This window comes from Ursus arctos, unplaced genomic scaffold (assembly GCF_023065955.2).
Source record: "Ursus arctos isolate Adak ecotype North America unplaced genomic scaffold, UrsArc2.0 scaffold_16, whole genome shotgun sequence".
Taxonomy (NCBI): Eukaryota; Metazoa; Chordata; class Mammalia; order Carnivora; family Ursidae; genus Ursus; species Ursus arctos.
Window position 1 is genome coordinate 23417887 of NW_026622830.1, and position 21840 is coordinate 23439726.

Genomic DNA, 21840 nt, shown 5'->3' on the forward strand with positions numbered 1-21840 from the left:
AGAAAAGGAATAAACAACCTAGTATGTCCTATTGAGGACAAGTAAGAGAACTCTCTGGGGAATGGTCAGGGACCAAGTCCTTGAGGTAGTGATGTCTGAGCTGGGATCTGAAGGCTGATGAGTTATCTAAGTAGGGAAAGCATTTCAGGCAGCAGGATCAGCATGTTCAAGGGTCCTGAGAAGGGAGAAAGTACAATGTGTGAAGAAGATCACTGTAACTACAGCACAGAAAGAGAAGTAGAGGGCCCTAAGATAAGTCTGGAGATGTGGCAAGGGCAACAGCAAGACATCTATTTGACCTGTATCTTAAGAGCAATATGGACCATTAAACACTTTTAAATAGGGGAGAGACACGATAAAATTTCTGACTTAGAAACATTACTCTGACAGCAGGGTGGAGAAAAGATTGAAGGGGAGCCAGGGAGGATGTGAAAAGCCTTAGATCACTACTGCACCAGTCCAAGCACACCATGTGTGCTCAATGGAATGAAAGGACTCCAGACTCCTTTCCTTAAACGAGACTAGTATGCCTGACCAACATGCAATCCGTTTACAATACACAGGCTCATCTTCTGTCTTCTGTGATGCTCATGACAGACTCAACTCCCATTTTACAGATGAGGAAGCTGAGGTTCAGAGGCAAAGAAAGTCACATAGCTATCAAGAGTGAAAGCCAGTTCTGAATTCAGGCCTGTATAACACATCAATTCCAGTGCTGGGAGGCCTCCCTACATTTGGGGAGAGGGGAGGCGCCACATTCCCTTGCACCTATGGAGCTTGCTAGGATGGTGATAGGAAAAAGTAGAGAGGGACTTACAGGCAAATAATAATAACGTCTACAGGTTATCTTTATCACCATTAATGTTATTAGACACTATGTGTCAGGCACTGTGCCCAGTGCTTTCCACGTCTTCCCTCGTTTCCCCTTTGCAAGCACTATTGTTATCCCCATATTTCAGATCGTTAACAGAGTCTTGGAGAGCTGACTTGCTCAAGGACACTCGGTCAGAGCCCTACTATAGGGCTGTGCACTGACTCTGAAGGGGAGCCAAGAGCCACTAATGGTATTACAGCTCCAGGAGACAAGAGACTCTCCCAAACCGGACACTAAGCTCTGTACCCAGATGAGCGGGCGCACGCTCCGCCTCGCGCTCTCAGAGACGTTTGGCCACGTGATCAGGGCCCGCCCCCTCCCGCCCCGCCCCCTCCCGCGCTCCCACCCTCTCTCCCTCCCTCCCCCTCCCTCCCGGGCCGGTCCGGCCCATCCCCCTCCCCGCCGGCTCCCTGAGGCCCTGCCGGGTCGGGCTGCGGGCGGCCGGGCGCCGACGGCCAGACAGACGGACGCACGCGAGGACAGACTGACGGACACACGGAGGGCGGCGGGCACGCACGGCCCGGGCAGCTGCTCCGAGGCCCGCCCGGGAGGGCTGGGGCCGCGCTCAGGTGAGGTGACGGCGACGCGGGCCCGTAAGGGATGGGCCAGCCGGGCGTGTGGGGTCCCGGCTCTGCTGGCTCCGCGGGAAGGAGGCGCCGCCCGGGTCGGGCGCGGGAAAATGGCGCCGGCCGGCAGTGGAACACGGCTCCTGTGCGGGCCCGGCCCGGAGCCGCCCCGCCCGCCGCGCTCGTGTCCCCGTCGCCATGTTGGGGAGCGGGCCCCGAGCCTAAGGGCGGGGGTGCTGGAGGGAGCGGGGGCCGGCCGGGGTTGGGGAGGGTGCGAGACGCGGGGTCTGGGGCGCTGAGGGAGTGCAGGGCCGGCCGGGGTCTGCACTGGGTGGCGCTCCAGGCCCGAGGAACTGGCGGGAGCCGACCGTGGGGTCGTGGCCGGGGGTCGAGAAGGGACACTGAGTCCAAATGGAACTGGGGTCAGGGTCCGTGAGGCTGGAGGCTAGGACTGGAGTTTGGTTAGGCTGTTCGTCTTCAGGACCCCAAGGCAGGCAGGACCCAGAGGGTGTGGGGTCCGAGCTCTGGCTGTCAGAGCCGGGACAGTTCTTTGTGGAGGGCGGGGGGGGGGGGGAGGCTGTTGATTAGAAATATTAGAAATGGGGGCCCTTTGGATGCAGGCGCGAGTATCAGATTGGAGCAGTTCTCGGAGTCGCAGGGCCGAATTGCAAAGCCTTATAACTCCCAAGAGACTGAGGACATATGTTCCCCTAGTATATTTTACTCCCTATTGGGAAGAGCAACAGAAAATAGGAAGACTTTGATGAGAAAGAGGGAAAAGGGTGACTGAGGTTTGGGTGCAGGAGCTGGCCAGCAAAGGGGTGCATGGAGTGGAACTGGTTGGCAAGAAGAAAGAGCCTCCATCAACTTAGGGAGTTTGTGTGTGTCTTTAAAAGGAGGGACCGGGCTGTTTGTGGGCGGTGACCCAAGGTGTCTTCCCAGGAAGGGGACAGCCCACTGTTTTAAGAGCAGGGTCACCTGGGGAGGTCATCAGAAAGGCGTTTTTGAAGCCAGTAAGAATGGTGAAGAGGAATGAATGTGTAAAAACTACAAGGGTCTTAGAGATCATGTAACAATTTCAGATCAAGTAGTGATTTTAGCTGAGATATAGAAAGGTAAAGATGACTCCTCAAGATCTTACAAGTTCCTGGCCCAGGAGGTCCTCTGCCTGCTCATTCAATACACTGCCTTAGAGGAATTTGTTAGCTCTAAGAAAAGTGTTAAGGGGCAGCATATATCAAAGAACTGTTCATCTGCTTTGTTTTGGTAATTAGTTTGTCAGTAGAAAACTGAAGGGGGATACAAAAAAAGTACAGGTGACCAGCTATTTGATTATTTCCAACCCAACTGCGTTTGTGCAAAGAAGTTCTCTTCAGGACTCTTTTGACTTCTAACTTTCTAGAGTTTTAAGAGATGCTCCTTCTGTTCTGGGTGTTTACTGTATAGCAAAGGGACACAGAAAGTGGAAAAAGATAACAGTGAAAGATGGTACACACCCAGGATCTCTATCATGATCAAACTTCAATTAAAGTTTGATCAAGATAGAGAAGAGTTCAAAGTTCATTTGGGTTATGGAAGAATTCTGAGGGAAACTATGCAAATCAGTCATGAAATAGTAGTCCAGGGTTCCCGTAAAATCAACAAGGACTTTCAACAAAAAGGTTATGAAGATGTCCATAGCAACTAAGATTTCCAATATATATTCAGTACGTATATGACATACATAGATACAGCATCAAGATTCATTTGTTCTGGGTCTTTCTAACGCAAGAAGGTCTGACTGTGCAATGGGACCCTCTGGCATCTAGTGAAGCTGCTCAGAATGATAGTAACCCCTCTCAGAATAATATTTTTAATTGAGTAAAACAAAATACTGTATTATAGAGAAAACTATTATATTGAAATACCAAAATACACAAATTATAAAATAGTAACATAAATATACTTTATCAGTACATTAAGAAATCAGATCTAGTGATGGGTCTGATAATTACAGTTTTAAACACATGATGAACATAATACTTAAGATATTAGCAACAACTGTAATATGATGTAAAGATATCTGTGCCGGGGCGCCTGGGTGGCGCAGTCCTTAAGCATCTGCCTTTGGCTCAGGGCGTGATCCCAGAGCTCTGGGATCCAGCCCCGCGTCAGGCTCCTCTGCTGAGAGCCTGCTTCTTCCTCTCCCACTCCCCCTGCTTGTGTTCCCTCTCTCGCTGGCTGTCTCTCTCTCTGTCAAATAAATAAAATAAAATCTTAAAAAAAAAAAAGATATCTGTGCCATATGACAGGGTCACATATACTGCTGATACTAGAGTGGTTTGTTGCCTATAATTCCTATTTGAAGAAAATGGTAACTTTCAGTTAAAGGTTAGTGAAAATAAAGAGGTAGTTTTTTGTTTTCTTTTTATTTTTTTTTAACATTTCTTTAGAGGATTTATGAGGGAACCCACTTCTGCCAAACGTTAGCAGTTAATAATTTCCCAAACAACAGAAAAAAGTACGCCCTCCCCAATTAAATACAATTAGTTTTTTGTTTTCTATCCAAGTTCACAGACCCCTCTGAATTCTACCTGTGGATTCCCATCTATGAACCCCAGGTTAAGAAAGCCTACTCCTACCACCAAGCATGTCTTCCATTCAACAGACATTTACTGTGCACATATGTCTAGCATTATGCCAGGCTCTGAGGATTCAAAGGCCTTTAAGGCAAGGTCTTTTCACTTTAGATATTCAGTCTCATGAGAGAAATGAACATATAAACAATGATAATTCAGGATGAATACCAAAGCCGTATTAAAGGTTGTAAAAACACAGAGGTGGGCACGACTCAGCTCTAGGAGTCAGGGAAGGTTTTGTGAAGGGGTGATACTTGAGATGTGTCCTGAAAGGTGGAGGAGTTTGCCAGATGGAGAGTTGGAGAAAAGAGCTTTCCAGGTAAAGGCATGCACTTTCACGACATATAGTTGAATGTGGCGGGAGCATAATACGTGTGTGGAAAAAGTAGTCAGAAATGAAATGGAACTGTTGTTTGGAACCTGGCTGTGAAGGACTTTGCTAAGGAGTTTGGACTGAATCTTTAGCTGATAGGGAGGCATTCATGGTTTTCAAGGAGAAAGAGTATGATTTGGTTCAATTTTTAGGAAATAAATGGATGTCTTTGAATGGAGGGTAAACTGGACAGCAGGGAAGAGGTAATGAGGGCCTAGTCAAGACAGAGGCTGTGAGCTTTGAATGTTAGAATTTTCAGATATTGATAATTGACATTGCACATGGTAAGAGAAAAGGAATATTTTAGATTTTTGGTTTGGAATGGTGGCTGTCAAAGAGGTTATAAAAAGGGTGAAAGGAAGATGAAGCAATAATTGTCACAAATTAGGGAGAAGTTTTTTGGGGTAGAGTAATAGACTTGGAAACCATTGAGAAGCTGTCAAGTGTGGTGCAGTTTTCGCTTAAGGAAATCAGAGGTAAGTGTCAGCAGACATAAAAAGCAGGGAAAGAGGTGCCTGGTTGGCTCAGTCAATTAAGTGGTTGCCTTTGGCTCAGGTCATGATCTCAGGGTCCTGGGATCGTGCCCCATGTCGGGCTTCCTGCTCAGTGGGAAGTCTACTTCTCCCTCTCCTTCTCCCTTTGCTTGTGCTCTCTCTGTCTCTCGCTCACTCTCTCTCTTTCAAATAAATAAAATCTTTTAAAAAAAAATTTCCAAATTAAAAAAAAAAAGGCAGGGAAAGTAGGGAATGTAGGAAAATCACAACTATCTATGTCAGAGGCCAGCGAACTATGGGCCCTGTCAAATTTGGTCCACCACCTATTCAGGTAAATAAAGTTTTATTGCAACACAGGCACAGTTACTCATTTACGTATTGTCTTTAGCTACTTTCACACTACCAGTGGCAGGGTTGAGTAGTTGTATAGAGAAGATAGGTAGTCCACAAAGCTGAAAATATTTACTGTCTGGCCCTTTACTAAAGATGCTTGCCAGTCTGATCAGTGTCTGAGGATTGGATGTTCAGCTTCTGGTTTGCCATCTAGTTCCTATAAAATGGAGAATAGCCATCTTGGCTTTGTCCTTCTGGCTGGGTCCCCCATGCTCTGTGTATCTGCAGTATGACATAGAGCCCTGAATATTTTATATTGGTCAGCGATGCCAAGGTCTGTTCTGGGGTCTGCTGTGTGGCAGCTGTGGTGGTGGCAGGTTTTCACAGCTTAGACCATGCTGGGGCTTATTTTGCCATTTGACTATTGGGTTGTCTTCAAAAGATTTCCTTATAGTTTCTGATTAGTAATCCTTTGTTGGTTATGTGTATTATAGATATAATTTCCCAGATTGTTGTTAATCTTTAAAATCTTTTTCTCTTGTTAAAAGAAGTTGTGAATTTTAACAAAGTCAAATCTATCAATCTTTCCCTCCCCCAAGATTTTGCAATTATTCTTTATATTATCTTCTTGAATCTCCACTGTTTTGCCTTTGATGTTTAGATCTGTAGAGTTGACTCTTAATGTATGATGTGAGATAGGGTCCAGTTTCATTGTTTTTGTATATATAACCAATTATCCCAGCACCATTTATTGAATGGCACTTCGTTTTCAAATTGTGTGCTCTTTTCGTGGAGTCTGACTAAGGTCCAAATTCTAGCTCTACCGCTTGCTAATTGTGTGACCTTGGGCAAGTTGTGTAACCTCTTTGTGCCTCAGTTTCCTCAGCTTTTATTTTATGTATGTATGTATGAATATATGTAGTATGTATGTATGTGTGTAGCTAGCTAGCCAGCCAGCCCAACGTGGGACTTGAACTCACCGCTGCAAGATCAAGAGTCGCATGCTCTGCTTACTGAGCCAGCCAGATGTCCCAAGTTTCCTCAGCTTTTAAAATAAGGGTAATAGTATTTATCTCATAGGGTTGTGAGGATTAAGTGAGTTAATTCATGTAGCGTGTGGAACAGTGTGGCACCTAGAAAATGCTCACTAATGTTAGCTTATATTTAGCATTATTGTTTGTTTCTGATTTCTAGCACCTGGCTCAGAGTAGGGGCTCAATGTACTCAACACAGTTGTCTGTTTAATTTGGTTTTCAGGTCAAAACAGAATGGTTGAGAGGTAGACTGAGTGTTCCAGGAGATGCTTCCAGTTGCTGCAGTTTTAGCTGCTGTCTCAGACTTCCTGCTGAGTTGGAACCCCTTTCACCCCATCACTTCTCTATCAGAGAACTCTTGTAGCAGAGGATGCAAACCAGCAGTCCGTGGTTGGATTTGACCAGCAGACATGTTTTGTTTGGCTCAAATGTACATAGACTTCGGACTTTACCTCAAAAATTTGGAATATCTATCAACACCAAACTCATATTCTCTCATAGCAATAGAGTAAAAGCTAAGGCTTTTAGGTATGATGGGTGTTTGTTTCCTAATGCTCTGTGGTCCTCATTACTCTATTGTTTTGCTCATTTACTTTTATTACTCTGTAGGCATTTGATTTTCTGGTTCTTACTTCACTGAGGTTTTAAATATTATCTCTTCTAAACCAATAAATGATATGTTGGGGTAAGGATCAGGATGGTCAGAAATTGACAGATGAATTTGTGGGCAGGTAAAAGCCAAAGTCTGTTTCTAAGGATGAGTCATTCTTAATCATAATGAATAAAATGATAACTGAAATTAAAAGATGAGATGAAATTCATTTCAAATCACTGAACATTTAGGCATCTACTATGTGCTGGGTACATTAGACATTACCACATTCGTGGTAGGAAAGAAAACTAGCTGGCCAGCTTTATAAAACAGTACAGAAGAGGTCTTTTTAATTGTGATGTGGAGCTGTTTTCTAAGAGAGTGATTGGATGAGAGAAAGGAAAAACAGAAATTCATTCATTTGTCAAACATTTATTGAGCCCTGCCGTGTGTATTAGGCTAGAACTCTGCAGGATACAAAGGTGATTCTAGTCAGAGTTTAAGTGTCATGTGGGGTATAGGTAATGTGTTGTGGAGCTGGAATATCAGAGGATGGTACTGAAAGAGGTAGCCTTTAATGGAGCTGCCAAGAATGGTGTAGAGATATGTTTTTAGGAAATAGTAAAGAGTCCAGTTTGGCTGGAGAACAGGATTGTTACTGGGCTGTGGTTGAAGGTCAGGCTGGAAATGGAGATTGAACAACAATAGCAATAATAATAGTAGTAGCTCACATTTTTTGCATGTATACTATTTGCCAGATAACTTGCCAAGTATTTAATAAGTAGTATTTCTTTTAATCCTCACAACAACCCTGTGAGATAGTGCACTAATTTTTATACCTTTTTACAGATAAACTGAGGAAAAGAGCTAACATTTGTTGGGGAAAGAATTTGAGTCCAGGCAGTCTAATTCCAAGGCCTGTGTTAGTCTCTGTATACTATAAAGTGAGTCAGGGAGGGCTTTGAATCCTTTTCAGTTCCAACCTGGGAAGTTTGGACTTGATCTACTAAGTAATGGGGAGTCATCAAAAGTTTTTAGCCATACAGTGACATAATGAAATCTGTACCTTAGGGAAGTAAGCCTGCTAGTGAATGTAGGAACAGCATGAGGAGAAAGGAGAAATATGGAGCTAGTTTACTCTTTTCCTCCTCACTAGATTCAGTGCTCCTTTAGAGCTGACCCTGTGTCTGTTTGTCCCTCCCTTCCTTCAGCTCCTCTGTCTACCTATTGTGTTGTCTGGCACATTTATTTTTAAAAATGTAATCTTTTTCTGTGTCACTTTATTCTAAAAAGGACTTGAGGTGGCTGCCTAGGAGCTCAATAATCATAAACAACTAGAGGCGTAGGTAGATGTATACATGGCTTTGTTGGAGGGAGTAATGTAGCCCTAGAATTTGGTGATAAGCTATATTTTATATATAAGCCCTATAAAGGAAAGCTTGGAACCACATCTTCTTAAACTTGTGAAGAATTGCATTCTGTGGCAGATAGAATATTAATGATGAGTTAATATTAACTATGTTAGTTAAAAAGCTAAACTCAGAAACAGAATGGTGGTTGCTAGGGCCTTCGGGTAGGGGAAATGAAGATATGTTGGTCAAAACATATAAACTTCCAGTTGTGAGGTGAATAAGTTCTGGGGATCTAGAGTACAGCATGGTGACTATAGTTAACAATAATGTATTATATACTTGAAAGTTGCTGAAAGAGTAGATTAGATCTTAAATGTTCTTGCCACACACCAAAAAAAAAAAAAAAAAAAAGTAATTATATGAGGTGATGGATGTGTTAACTAAATTTATTGTGGTAATTTTGCAGTATATATGTGTATCCATCTCATTGTACACTTTAAACTAACACAATGCTACATGTTGATTGTATCTCAGTAAAGCTGGGGGAAAAAAATCTTCGTCGTTAATAATATTAGTGATCACCAAATTCAGAGGGCATTCATACTTTAAATAGATATTTAGGTTTGTATTTAACATTAACCAGCTACAACCACCACCCTGCCCCCTCCCAACCCAATGCACACAAAGAGGCAACAAAAGCTCCCATTAACTGGCACCTTTACCGATATTGAACCTGTTGGGTATTAGTTCTATAGTACCATTAGTTCTATAGTTCTATAGTATATTTTCTAAAGACAAGATAATAGCAGTTTCTCACAGGAAGAAATAGTTGCAAATTTGTTAGATTCCTGTTTTGGATTTTACAGAGGGAAATTGTTCATTAGGTTAAGTCCCTTGTAATTTTAAATATTGTATGAAAGTAAGACCGTGTCCCTTCTATAAAATACAGACTTAAAAAGTTCAAACACTTGGAGAAATCAAAGACATTGTGGTTAACCACCAAATGCTAGTATAGGCGAGGAGATTTTAGGTAAACCAACATCTGACTAGACTTAATAAGAGACTGATCAATAGACCCAAATAATGGATTTGTTAAAATTCTTTCCCATTGTGGATATTAACAGCAGTATGTGCATATACATGTATGCATATATCAGTGTGAAATATATTGATATAACTGGTATAAGTCTGAATCTAGGAATGCTTCCTAAAAAGAATGAGCCTTCAACTGAGTTCTTTTAGATTGTGTTCAACTCTTTAGGATATGTGGAGATGACTTACTCAGAAACATTGCGATCAGAATAATTAAGTGTGGAGGAAAATGTGATTGTGATAGTATATATTGACTTCCTACCAGTGTTGAGAGGTATATCCAGTTGGTGAGTAATTAGTTTCTGCCTTGAGGAAACTAATTCAACTGGGAAAGTGATATGAACATAAATAAAAAGGGGGGAGCATAAATGTTTTAAATGAGACTATAAATGCTATGGAAATTGAAGAGAGAGAGAGAGAGCACTACTACCAGTTGGAGGATCAGTGAAGGTTTCATGGTAACGGTGGTATATTTCCTAGGGCTGATGTAACAAACTACCATAAGCTGAGTGACTTAAAACAACAAAAATTTATTCTCTTACAGTTCTTGATGCTAGAACCTGAATTCAAGGTGTCAGCCAGGGCCATGTTCTCTCTGAGACTTAGGGTAGAATCCTTCTTTGCCTCTTCCTGTCTTTCGTCAGTTCTTGTGATGTTTCTTTTTCTTTTCTTTTTTTCTTTTCTCTTTTCTTTTTTCTTTAAGATTTTTATTTATTTGAGAAAGAGAATGAGCAGGGGGAGGGGCAGAGGGACAAGCAGGCTCCTCGCTGAGTGGGGGTGCTGTGGGGAGATGAGGCCAGATGTAGGACATGCAAATGTTGCTGAGTGGGTAGTATGTGGGAACAGGATAGCACTGCAGAATTCAAAATATGGTGGTTAACTGATTCAAGGATAGCTAATTCAAGCTTTAGGGAGATTCTGTGAGCTAGTGATCTTGGATAATCAGACACCCCAAAGAAAAGCAGATGATTTAACACACCCAGCCTCCCTCATTTGCCCATGCCAGTAATTTTTCACCAGGACAGTCAGGGAATCCTTCTTACGTAAAAAACAACACTTGCAAAAACACCACAACAAACTTTGAGGGTTTTTTAGCCTGTTGGTTGGTCATCCATGGACATTGAGATACATTAGCTTTTTAGGATCTGTATTCAGAAGTCTCTCTATGGATTTCAGTATTAATAATCATGTCACTCTTCATTTTCTTTCAAATTTTTCTTCAAAATCACCTCTTTTCCATCCTTTTTTTTCTCTCTTGATTTTTCTCAGAACTCTCTTCAGTCTTTCCATATCTTTTCTAAACATCTGACTAATGGAAAGAATTGAGGGAGATTGTGTACTGTCCAAGCCAATACACTTTTTTTCTGTGTCATTTAAAAAAAAAATTTTTTTTTGTTATTTTTTTTAATTTTAAGTAGACTCCATGTCCAACATAGGACTTGAACTCACGGCCCGGAGATCAAAAGCTGCATGCTCTACCACTAAACCAGCCAGGTACCCCTTTTCTTCATCCTTTTAATGATAGTGATGTTGATTTTTGTCCACAATAGGACTTTATTCAAATTGTGAATGCTCATTCAAACTGTGGTCGGCAGTAGAGCTCAGGTGCTTATCCTTATTTGTCTCTAGGCAGTTCTTCCTGATTGTATATTTGCATTGTTCATGCATTCTCTAAGAGCATGTGTCCCCATGACATTTTTAAAATTGTGTTTAAATATTACAAACAAAAAACTTTCTAGTCATTAGCATATGTGTACAATCTTTACAAGTTTAATTCATATAGTTTTTTATAGTTTCTTCATTTGGCAATATATTGAGGTACTTTTCCACATGTTTATATACTTATTTTTATTGGATACATAATAACCAAAGTTTAAATATTCTCTGTTTATTTGGCATTTGGGTGATTACCTTTTGTTTTCATTTTTGGTTTGCAATTCTTTTTTCCCCCCAATTTTTTTCTTAGACTATATTCTCTAAAATGATACAGTTTGGTCTAAGGATAATTACTTTTTAGCTATCTTGTCAGCTCATTCTTTAGAATAACTACCAGTTTATATTGCTATGAGCCACAAGTTATTATTGGATTTTATAATTTTTTTCTTCCAGTATAATAGTGGTACCTCACAGGTTTTTGGATTTTTAAAATATTTTAAATATTTTATTATGAAAAATTTCAAACATACAAAAACAACCCCTGAAATAGTAGAATAAACACCCTTATACCCACCACCTGTATTCAATGTATAGCCATATGCTTAATAAAATACTCATTGTGTTAAATCTTTTAAAAATAAAGACATTGTGAAACTATGCCTTTAAACATTTTAGCATGCATCTCTTACAAATACAGACATTCTTCTGCATAATCACAATACTGCTGTCACACCCAACAAATTATCAGTAATTCCTTGATATTATCTAACATTAAGAACGTATTTAAGTTTCCCTCATTGTCTCCAAAATAACTTTTATAGCTGACTTACTCAAAGTGGAATCAAATTTAAGGACCATGCGTTGCATTTGCATGTTATTATTTATGTAGTTGTAGTCTTTTTTAAAATCTGGAACAGTTCCCATTCCTTGTCTGCTTCCTCACCTTTTTAATTTTTTTCATGGCATTGATTTGTTGAGACCAGAACAGTTTTAATGTCCTACATTCTGGATTTATCTGATTATTTTCTTTGTGATATTTATTCCTTTTTTCCTCATAGTTCTCTAAACTGGAAGGTTTAAAGACCTGATTAAATTCTAGCTGAACATTTTGGCCTAAATACTTAAATATTCCTCACATTGCATCATATCACAAGGTACACAAATGTCTAGTTGTCCCACTGTTGATGATAACTTTGATCACAGGTTTAAGGTTGTGACTTCCAGATCTCTCTACTGTGAAGTTGCATTTTCTTCTTCTGTGACTAGCAAATATATTTTTTTACTTTTATTTATAGATGATTATTTTTTAATCTTCTTTGAGCTAGTTTTTCATATCATTTGACTATTTGTTCAGTGTAGATTTGGTATTTTCCTTTTAATTTTGCACTGTGTGTTTAAAAATTTTATTCAGTGTAGCAAAGTGAGTTGTTACAATAGATAAATTTCAAGTTTCAAAATATAGCTGAAATCCAATATAATTTAACCAAAAAAAGGATACAGATTGCAAATATATAATAGGGGACATTTCTTTGACAAGATTTTGTGATGAGATGTGTTTCCTTTTTTTAAAAAACATTCTACACAGACAAACCTAAAAAACATAAAGCTCTTGTATCAAAAATTTCTTTCATTTTTCTTTTTGAAATGGAGGTAAATCTCAAATTCATAAAAGTTGGCTTTACATTTGTTTTACATACCTACCCAAAAAGCACCCAGAATGTATTTTTATTTCTTGTTCTTTGAGTGTTTCATTTGGTTGATTTTATATACCCATTTTTTATCAGTTTTAAATAATTCCTTTTTCTGTCATTATTATAAATTTTTTTCTTATTCTGTTTCTTTTCTGTTATGAATTAAATAGGATTTTCCTTCCAAACCACAAAAGCAAGATAAGCATATTGAAACTATTTGAGCATCATCTGAAGTACATGAAGAAAAAGCCAGCCCTCTCCTCCTCTCCAGTTCCTGTCCTCCAACCTACCCAAGTATAATAATCTAGTGTGATTCTTTCATATTTTTCTCTATAGTCTTAGAAATAAATTACATACTGATTCATTTTCTCTCTTATAAGACTATCATGATGCCATGCACATATTCTACAAATTCTGGTTTTTTTACTTTATAGAATATACATTTCATTCTATGTCATTAAACAGATATCTAATTTATTTTTTTTCTAGCTGCATAATGTTTCATTTATGTAGGTTTCTGAAGGGGCATCAGGTTGTTTCTGATTTTATTTTCCCCATCACAAACAGTGGATATCCTTGTGCATATATCTTTAAGAAATGGAATTTTTACTATGTAGGATAAATCCCCAAATGTGGGGTAAAAGGTAAGCTTACAATGTCAGTTTTATGAACTTCAAGGTTATTTTCCATAAAGGTTGTTGCAGTTCTTATTCCCACTTGCACTGGATAAGTTATCTTCTTAGTTTTTGCCAGTCAGCTGAGTGAGAAGAGTTTTCTTATTTTTATTTTCATTTCTCTGACCATTAATAAGTTGTATACCTTCATTAGACATTTGTAGTCCCTATTCTGCAGATTGCCTTCACCAGTTCTTTACTTTTTTTTCTCTTGGGTTGTTAATTTTTTACTCTTTAATCAACTTGCAGATGCTTTTGTGTATTTAGGATATTAAGCCCTTTTTTGTCACATGGTACAAATATATTACCCTGGTCTATCATTTGGCTTTTGACTTTGTGGTTTCTTTTGACTTACAGACTATTTTGATTTTTACCTGATCAGGTCTGTCGGTCTTTATTACTTCTGGGTTCATGCCTTCCTTGCTCATCATCATCCCACTAATGAATTTTTATTTTATTTCTATATTTTTGTTTTATTGTCACTAATTTTTTACCTTAATTTTGTTTTTCTCTTTTTTGCAACTTGGGCAGAGATTTATTTCTTTGTGCTTTTTTTTTTTTTTTTTTTTTTTTTTTAGTATAAATAACCTGTTTATCTTGCCATTAAATTTCCTCTTCTGATCAAAATATTCTCTTTTTCATTGTTTGGCAATAACCACAGTATAGATTTTCTAGTTTTTAAGTAATCTCTTTTGAACTTTGAAGAAATACTTTTTAAGTTGTTCCAAGTCATTTTGAATCCTCTGTCTCTGTTTGAAAATATTAGCAATAGTGTATTCACCTAATACAGTTCTATCTACAGGTTTGCTAAGTGGATTTATCTGGGTCATCACTAATGATGGAAGGGTAGCTACAGGATTTAAAAGCTGATCTTAGGACTTCAGTGTTTGATTTAAAAAGTGACAATTTTAAGAGTATAAAGCAAAAGAGAGAGAGAGAGAGAAAAGCCTGACAACACTGTCATTATGAATATAAGACAATGGAGAAGAAACACTGGTAAACTCTTAGAATGATGGCCTAAGGACTTCTGTAACTTAGAGCCCAGATCTCATGATTTAATTCCATTGGAAATTTAATAGAGAAAAAAGCCATTGTTCTTTTTTTTTAAAAGATTTTATTTATTTATTTGACAGAGAGAGAGCACAAGCAGGGGGAGCGGGAGAGAAAGAAGCAGGCTCCCTGCTGGCAGGGAGCCCGAAGCGGGGCTGGATCCCAGGATCCTGGTCATGACCTGAGCTGAAGGCAGTTGCTTAACCGACTGAGCCACCCAGGTGCCCCGCCATTGTTCTTTAAAGTTGTCCTCCATCTTATGGCAAGACAACATTCATTATTATTATTATTTATTATACCATACTTTTCTACTACTTTTAAAATGAAGTCTTTTGTAAAGAAGTGTCACATATAAAATGAAAGACTTTCCTACTACTAAGAAGCTTCAAGTTATTCACTCAGGCCTTAATTTTTCTATTAGGATATTAGAGCAGATGGTTGCCAAGGGCTCTCTAGTTCTTACTCTGCTAAGTTTCTCAGTTTATTTTTAGGGAATTTTTTAGTAGTTCCTATATTGTAGGATTTGATCAACTTTTCAATGTTACTTGTATATTTCAAGCATGGATTAAAAGACTGGTACTCATTTATTTATTTTTCTTTACTATAACTTTGTTAGGATTAAAAGAACACGGTGTTGTTCATAATTAGAACATGGCGTGTGAAGTAGTTTTTTTCTAAATTTTACTTTATCCACTTTCATGGCATCTAACAATATGGGGAAAATCTCTTTGGGCCTCTGACTTTGTTGGTTTATATTGTGCTTACTTAAATTAACTATATTTGTGTTAGGATGAGTAGTTCTAGGAATCTCAAATTTCATAGTTCACAAATTTACCTTTTGTTTCTTATACTAAAATGTCAGAATTGAAATTTAAAAATTAATGTTAATATTCCCTAATCCCTTAAATTGTTTATCATTCCTACCAGGAGCAAACCAGTTGTTGTTACAGTATTGAAATGCCAGTCTCTCTGACAGGCATTTTTATGGATCGTTTAAGGATACTAAGTTTCTATGATTTGATTGGCAGTTTGCATAAATTTTCCTTTGGGAGCCCTGGATTTAGGAACAGGAAGCATGTAATAGTTTTATAAGAGATTCACGAGGTGTAGGGAGGATGGGATTGGATCTTTAGTTGTGCCATGGCAAATCATTTTGACAGTTCACATTTAACTGTTTATTCACTTTTTAAATACCTTATAAATTATTCTGAAACTTTTAAGGCTATGTGGTTAACAGGCCAACTTATTTTAAGTACTGTAAGTGTAATACGTAGATTTAGGCATTCGTATAAAAGTTATTTAAATTTCTCATTCTACAGAATTTTTGTTTCTTATATAGTAATTACAGGAACAGGAAGGTACCTACCCTGCCTGGTACATAATAAGCAGTTGGTAAAGGATAGTTGAACAAATGCATCCACTTAAAGTATTCAAGTTCTGGATTAGAAATTATGAGGGACTTCTCTGCACATAATTTCTATTTAAACAATAACTCATGGGGATGCCTGGCTGGCTCAGTCGGTGGAGCATGTGACTCTTGATCTCAGGGTTGTGAGTTCGAGCCCCACACATTGGGTATAGAGATTACTTAAAAGTAAAATCTTTTGAAAAAATAATAACTTATGGTCTGTAAGTTTGAAGTGATTTCACTTGATCTTAGCCAAAAGGGCGAGAAATGATTGAAATGATTTCAAAATATAAAGTTAAAAACTCATGTAGAAGAGTCTCTTGGTAACGTATTAAGGATATTGTTACTAGCCATCTTTTTTTTTTTTTAAGATTTTATTTTTAAGTAATCTCTGTACCCACCATGGGGCTGGAACTGAAAACTCTGAGATCAAGAATCACATGCTCTACTGAGCCAGCCAGGCACCCCTATCACTAGCCATCTTTGAGAAGGAAAGGTTTTACACCCAGACAACAAATATGGAAGATTTATATTTGGCACAAGCTGAAGATATGCCTGTGTTTATGAGGCAGAATCCAGAAGAATTTGAGGATTCTTATTCTACAAAGCTGTTTATTTCAAGTATAGTTGACATACAATGTGACATTAGTTTCAGGTGTACACTATAGTGATTTGACAACTCTAAACATTGTGCTATGTTCACCACAAGTGTAGCTGCCATCTGTCACCCTAGAACTCTATTACAGAATCATCGACTATATTCCTTATGCTGTACCTTTCATCCCATGGCTTATTCATTCTGGAACTGGAGGCCTGTACCTACCTCCCACTCCCCTTCGCCTATTTTGCCCGTCCCCCTACCCCCATTACAAATCTGTTTAAAACATTTGAATAGAGATACTCATTGGTTAAAGTGAAAGCAGATAGAATAATAATTAAATTAGGCTTTATATAACTTCCTTATGCGGATGGTGCAGCAGCTGCGATAATGCACAGTTGTGAACCCAGGACATCTGTATTTTCTATTTGCTTGCTTATTTGGTTCTTGTATTGTCATTTGTGATGAGAATTTTTTCAGAGTATAAGTAGGAGAGTAAATGTTAAACTAAAAAGTATATTATTATCAGCAGGTTTACAGTTTTACAACAGAAAGAGTAGGAAAGTGACAAGAAAGACTTAGTCTGTAGCTAACTACATACATGATCTAGGGCAAATCATGTAACCTCTGTGGGACTGTTTCTGCTATGTACTTCATTAGAATCCTTCAGGGGTTCTGCCCAAAACAGATTTATCTGTTTTTTAATATTAGTTAACTAAAGTATAACACATACAATGCAAAGTGCACAAATCATAAGGATAATGAATTATAAAATGAACACACTTGTATAACCACTATTGATGTATTTTGAAAAAGCTTTCTTGATGATTATGAAAGCTTTCCTTTTTAAAAACCACTGGATTTGAGACTATAGGTAATCTCATGTCTTTTAACAACCCGTTTTTAGGGTGAAATTAGCAGAAACAGTGGTAGAAAGAAGGAATTTGGCCAGTCACAAAAATTTACTTTGAATAGGTTTATTGGGCTTGTATTTTTAGTCTTTTCTTCTGATGTTTCTCTTCTTCCTCTTTGCCCTTTTCCCTTTCTGTCTAGGTCCTGGATGGAATGGAGAGGGGTCCTACTGAACATCTTTTATCTTTTCTGAGAGTGGTCAGAGAGTTCTTAAACAGGTCTGTTGTTTATATAGAATACAAATGCAGTCTTGTTTTATTAAAAAAAATTGATTTCAATTGATAAAAAAAGGATTGAATTAGATAGAAATAGAGTTTACTTTTTTAAAAAGAAGGCATTTTGATCTCAGTGTCCATGGGGCATTTTAGTTTGGTAGGCTGCATTTTTGGCATGTAAATGGGACCCAGAGCAACTGAATTAAATGAGATCTCCTTATTAGAAAAGCAGTTTCTTAATAGAAAAGCACGTGAGCCTTGTCCTTTTCAGTTATGTTGAATATATGTAATATGGCAGAATTCTTTCTATTTCATGAAAGGTACCAAGAAAAGATTAAGAAGAGAATATCTTAGTTGTCTATGATTATGGAGGGGAATGGAGGCATGAATAAATCCAAGAAGGAAAATATTTGGCCCTCTTTCTCATGTTTTCAGAATTTATAACATTGGGGAAAAAAAGGTACCTTGCAGTCTCTGATTCAGAGAAAGACAGGTATATAGAGTTTTGGCTTTGTTTTTTGTTTTTTTTTTCTCCCCCATTCATCTATTTCTCACTCTGTGACCAAGAATGAATTTTATCATCATTTAGTCAGATAAAAACCCTAGCTTAGTGATTTCCCAAACTTGTCTTGACGTTGGACTCACCTGTAGAACTTGGCAAATTATTGATGCCTTTGTCTCCCTTCCTTCCCTACTCTTCACTCCATTGTGATTTAATTGGCCTGGAAGTATAACGTGGGTTTTGGAATTTTTAAAAGATCCCCAGGTGATTCTAAAGTGCAGACAAGTTTGGGAACCACAGCTCTAGCTAAAGCAGATCTGGCCACTGTTACAACTTGTGACTTTTTTTTCCATAAATAAGGGGATAAATATTTTGGTTTAAGAATCCCGTGCTTTAGAAACAAGTCAATCAGAGAAAGACAATTACAATATGATCTTACTGATAGGCGGAATTTAAGAAACAAGGCAGAGGATCATAGGGGAAGAGAGGGAAAAATGAAACAAGATGAAACCAGAGAGGGAGATAAACCATAAGAGACTCTTTAATCTTAGGAAACAAACTGAGAGTTGCTGGAGGGGAGAGGGGTGGGGAATGGGGTGGCTGGGTGATGGACATTGGGGAGGGTATATGTTGTGATAAGCGCTGGGTGTTGTGTAAGACTAGTGAATCACAGACCTGTACCCCTGAAACAAATAATACATTATATGTTAATTAATTTTTTTAAAAAAGGATCCCGTGCTTTAAACCTAAGTTCTTACTAGAATGTAAGCCCCATAAAAGCAGGTACTATATCTGTATTTTCTTCACCATTGTATCTTTAGCATTTATAACAATATCTGGTGTATACTGCATGCCTAAATATTTGTTGAATGGGTGAATGAACCTGTCAGTCTCCAGTGAGGTGAGAGTATGCTTTTAGTGAATATGCCAGTGGTCTGAGAGAGTGGGGGGGGGGGGGTTGTGGAGAGCCCAGCCTCTAGAATCAGACTGCTTGGTCTTGAATAAATGGCTCTGTCATTTACTAGCAGTAGGGTGACAAGCAAGTTACTTCTCTGTGCCTAAGTTCCTTTATTTGAAGAAAAGGGGGTAATAGAATCTATTTCATGGGATTGTTGGCATACTAATTGAGTTAATAATGCAAAGTGCTTAGAAAAGTGCCTGATATATAATAGTGTTCTGTAAGTTATAGCTGCTGTAAAATTCAAAACACTCTGGATTCTCTGCCGTTTGGGTACTTTATCTGTGGAATACTGTTCAAGGGCCAAGTTAGAATAATGGAAACCATTGTATTAGATGTAGTTAAGGCTTGACGAAGGTGGTTTTTTGTTTGTTTGGTCAACTTAATGAGGTATAATTTACATACAAATTATCCATTTTATTCTTATTTATTTATTTTTTACCTGCATCCATTTTTAAAAATTTTTTAAAGATTTTACTTATCTATTTGACAGAGAGCACAAGCAGGGGGAGCAGCAGTTAGAGGGAGAGGGAGAAGCAGACTCCCTGCTGAGCAGAGAACCCAATAGGGGGCTCTATCCCAGGACCCTGGGATCATGACCTGAGCCAAAGGCAGCCGCTTAACCGACTGAGCCACCCAGACGCCCCCCTGCATCCACTTTAAAGTAAAACATGTTTTGATGAGTTTTGACAGATTTATTTATTAGTTTATACTATTTGTTATGAAACAACCACTACAACCCAGATACAGAAAATTTCCATCTCCCTAAACTTTCCTTACACTCTTTTGTAGTCTGCCCATCCCAGCACCCCCACCAATATATTGCTTTGCATTTTCTAGAGTTCTAGAAATTCATACGTTATGTTCTCTTTTGTATCTAGCATCTTTCCCTCAGTTTATTTTTTATATTTATCCATGTTGTTGCATGTATCAGTAGTTCATTCTTTTTTAATACTGGGTAGTATCTTGTTTTATGGATATAACATGTTTGTTTATCCATTTACCTGTGATGGACATTTGGGTTGGTTCCAGTTTTGATGATCGTGAATAAAGCTACTATAAGCATTTTTACACAAGTCTTTGTGTAGACATATTTTCATTTCATTTATTGTTGGGTAAATCCCTAGCAATAGAATTGCTGGGTTGTATCGTATATCTGACTTTTTAAGAAACTGCCAAAGAGTTTTAAAGGAGTTGAATATTCAGCAGGATATCCAGGGAGAGTCCATTAGTTATTTATTGTTACGTAATTTGTTATGTTAGCAGCTTAAAACAACACATATTTATGGTGACACAGTTTCCACGGGTCAGGAATGTAGGTATAGCTTAGGTGAGTCCTCTGTGTTGGGGTCTCTCAGAGGCAACAGTCAAGCTGTCAGCCAGGGCTGGAGTCTCATCTCAGTGCTTGACTGAAGAGGAAACTGCTTCTGAGCTCATTTGGTTATTGGTAGAATTCACTTCCTCGAAGGTTGTTGAATTAAGGGCCTTGGTTTCTAACTGGCTATTAGCTGGAGGCTGCTCTCATTCCTTGCCATGTGGCTTCTCCGATGTGGCACACCGAGAAGGCAATAATTAGAGTCTTCTAGGAAAATAGAAGTCACCATCTTTTATAACCTAATCATGGAAGTGACATCCCGTCATCAATATCTGTTGGTTACAAGCAAGTCACTAGACTAGCCCACACTCATGGGGAGGAGATTACACAAGGAAGTGAATACCAGAAGACTGGAATAATTGGTGGCCATCTTAGAAATACTTCTCCCAAAGAAGGCATGGCTTAGTGCCAGGCTAGGTCTAGATAGGACTGGGGGGAAAAGTATGTAAAATTTTCTTTACCTTCCCTATATCAAACTGTATCTCTTTCTTCCTTCTGTCTTTCACATCAGCCTCTCCTCACTTCAGGAACAGAGACATTAAGGTCACACTCACAGTGAGATTTTTATCTTGGGTATTTTTGTTGCTGTTGAGAGATTCAATTAAGACCTCTTCCTGAATTGTTTAGTGTTTATATATTATTTTTAAAAACATTTTAGTATGGAAATTGAGACAGATACAAAAGTAGAATACTATCATGAACCTCCATGTACCTTTTACCCACGTTCAACAATTTGTTTTTTTACCAGTCTTTTATGTATAATTCACATACAACAAAATGCACTCATCTTAAGTGTATGGTTTGTATTTTGTCAAATGTATATATCCTACCAGTCAAGTTATAGAGCATTTTCATTCCAAAGTTATCTTGTACCCCTGTTTAATTAATTTCCACCCCAGTCCCAGGCAATTACCCATCTGGTTTCTATTGCTGTTCATTTTGCCTGTTCTAAAATGCCATAGAAATGTTTTGATTCTTTTGATAATCATGAAGTTTTTGAGAGTGATCCACGTTGCATATATCAGTAGTTCAGAGTTTTTCCAACCTTGGTACCATGGACATTTTGGGCTGGATAATTTGTTTTTTCAGACTGCCATGAGCATTGTAGGATATTAGCAGCATCCATGACCTCTGTCCACTAGATGCCAGTAGCACTCCCCTCCCCTCCTTTGATTGTAACAATCAAAAATGTCTCCACATTGCCACCTGTCCCCTAGGGGATGAAAATCCCCTCCTTTTACTGGTAGATAACCCTTACAGTAGTTGATCCTTTTTATTGTTGGGCAGTATGCCACTGTATGGCTATCCACAAGTTATCCATTACTAATTGATGGATATTTGGGCTGTGTCCAGTTTACTTTCAGTTTCAGACTAATATAGATGAAGTTGCCATTAACTTTCATAGGAAATCTTTGTATAGACATGTTTTTTTGGGATGAATATCTAGGAGTGAGATTGCCGGGTCCTATGATA

At 38.5% G+C, this 21840-nt stretch overlaps 1 protein-coding gene across 10 annotated transcripts in view; it reads left to right on the top strand.

Annotated features, from left to right (window-relative positions):
• Window positions 1-1244: 1244 nt before the first annotated feature.
• The window catches only part of NCOA6 (nuclear receptor coactivator 6), a 98140-nt gene continuing 77544 nt past the window's right edge, over window positions 1245-21840 (top strand). For 7 of the 10 annotated variants that reach the window (XR_008959378.1, XM_026503334.4, XM_026503331.4 and 4 more), the window contains exons 1-2: window positions 1245-1443; window positions 17459-17535. The gene's annotated coding sequence lies outside the window, so the exon portion shown is untranslated. Of the gene's footprint in view, window positions 1444-10746; window positions 10823-12845; window positions 12970-17458; window positions 17536-21840 lie in introns of all 10 variants that reach the window. The other 3 variants (XM_044385772.3, XM_048222130.2, XM_048222129.2) reach the window with 2 other exon arrangements.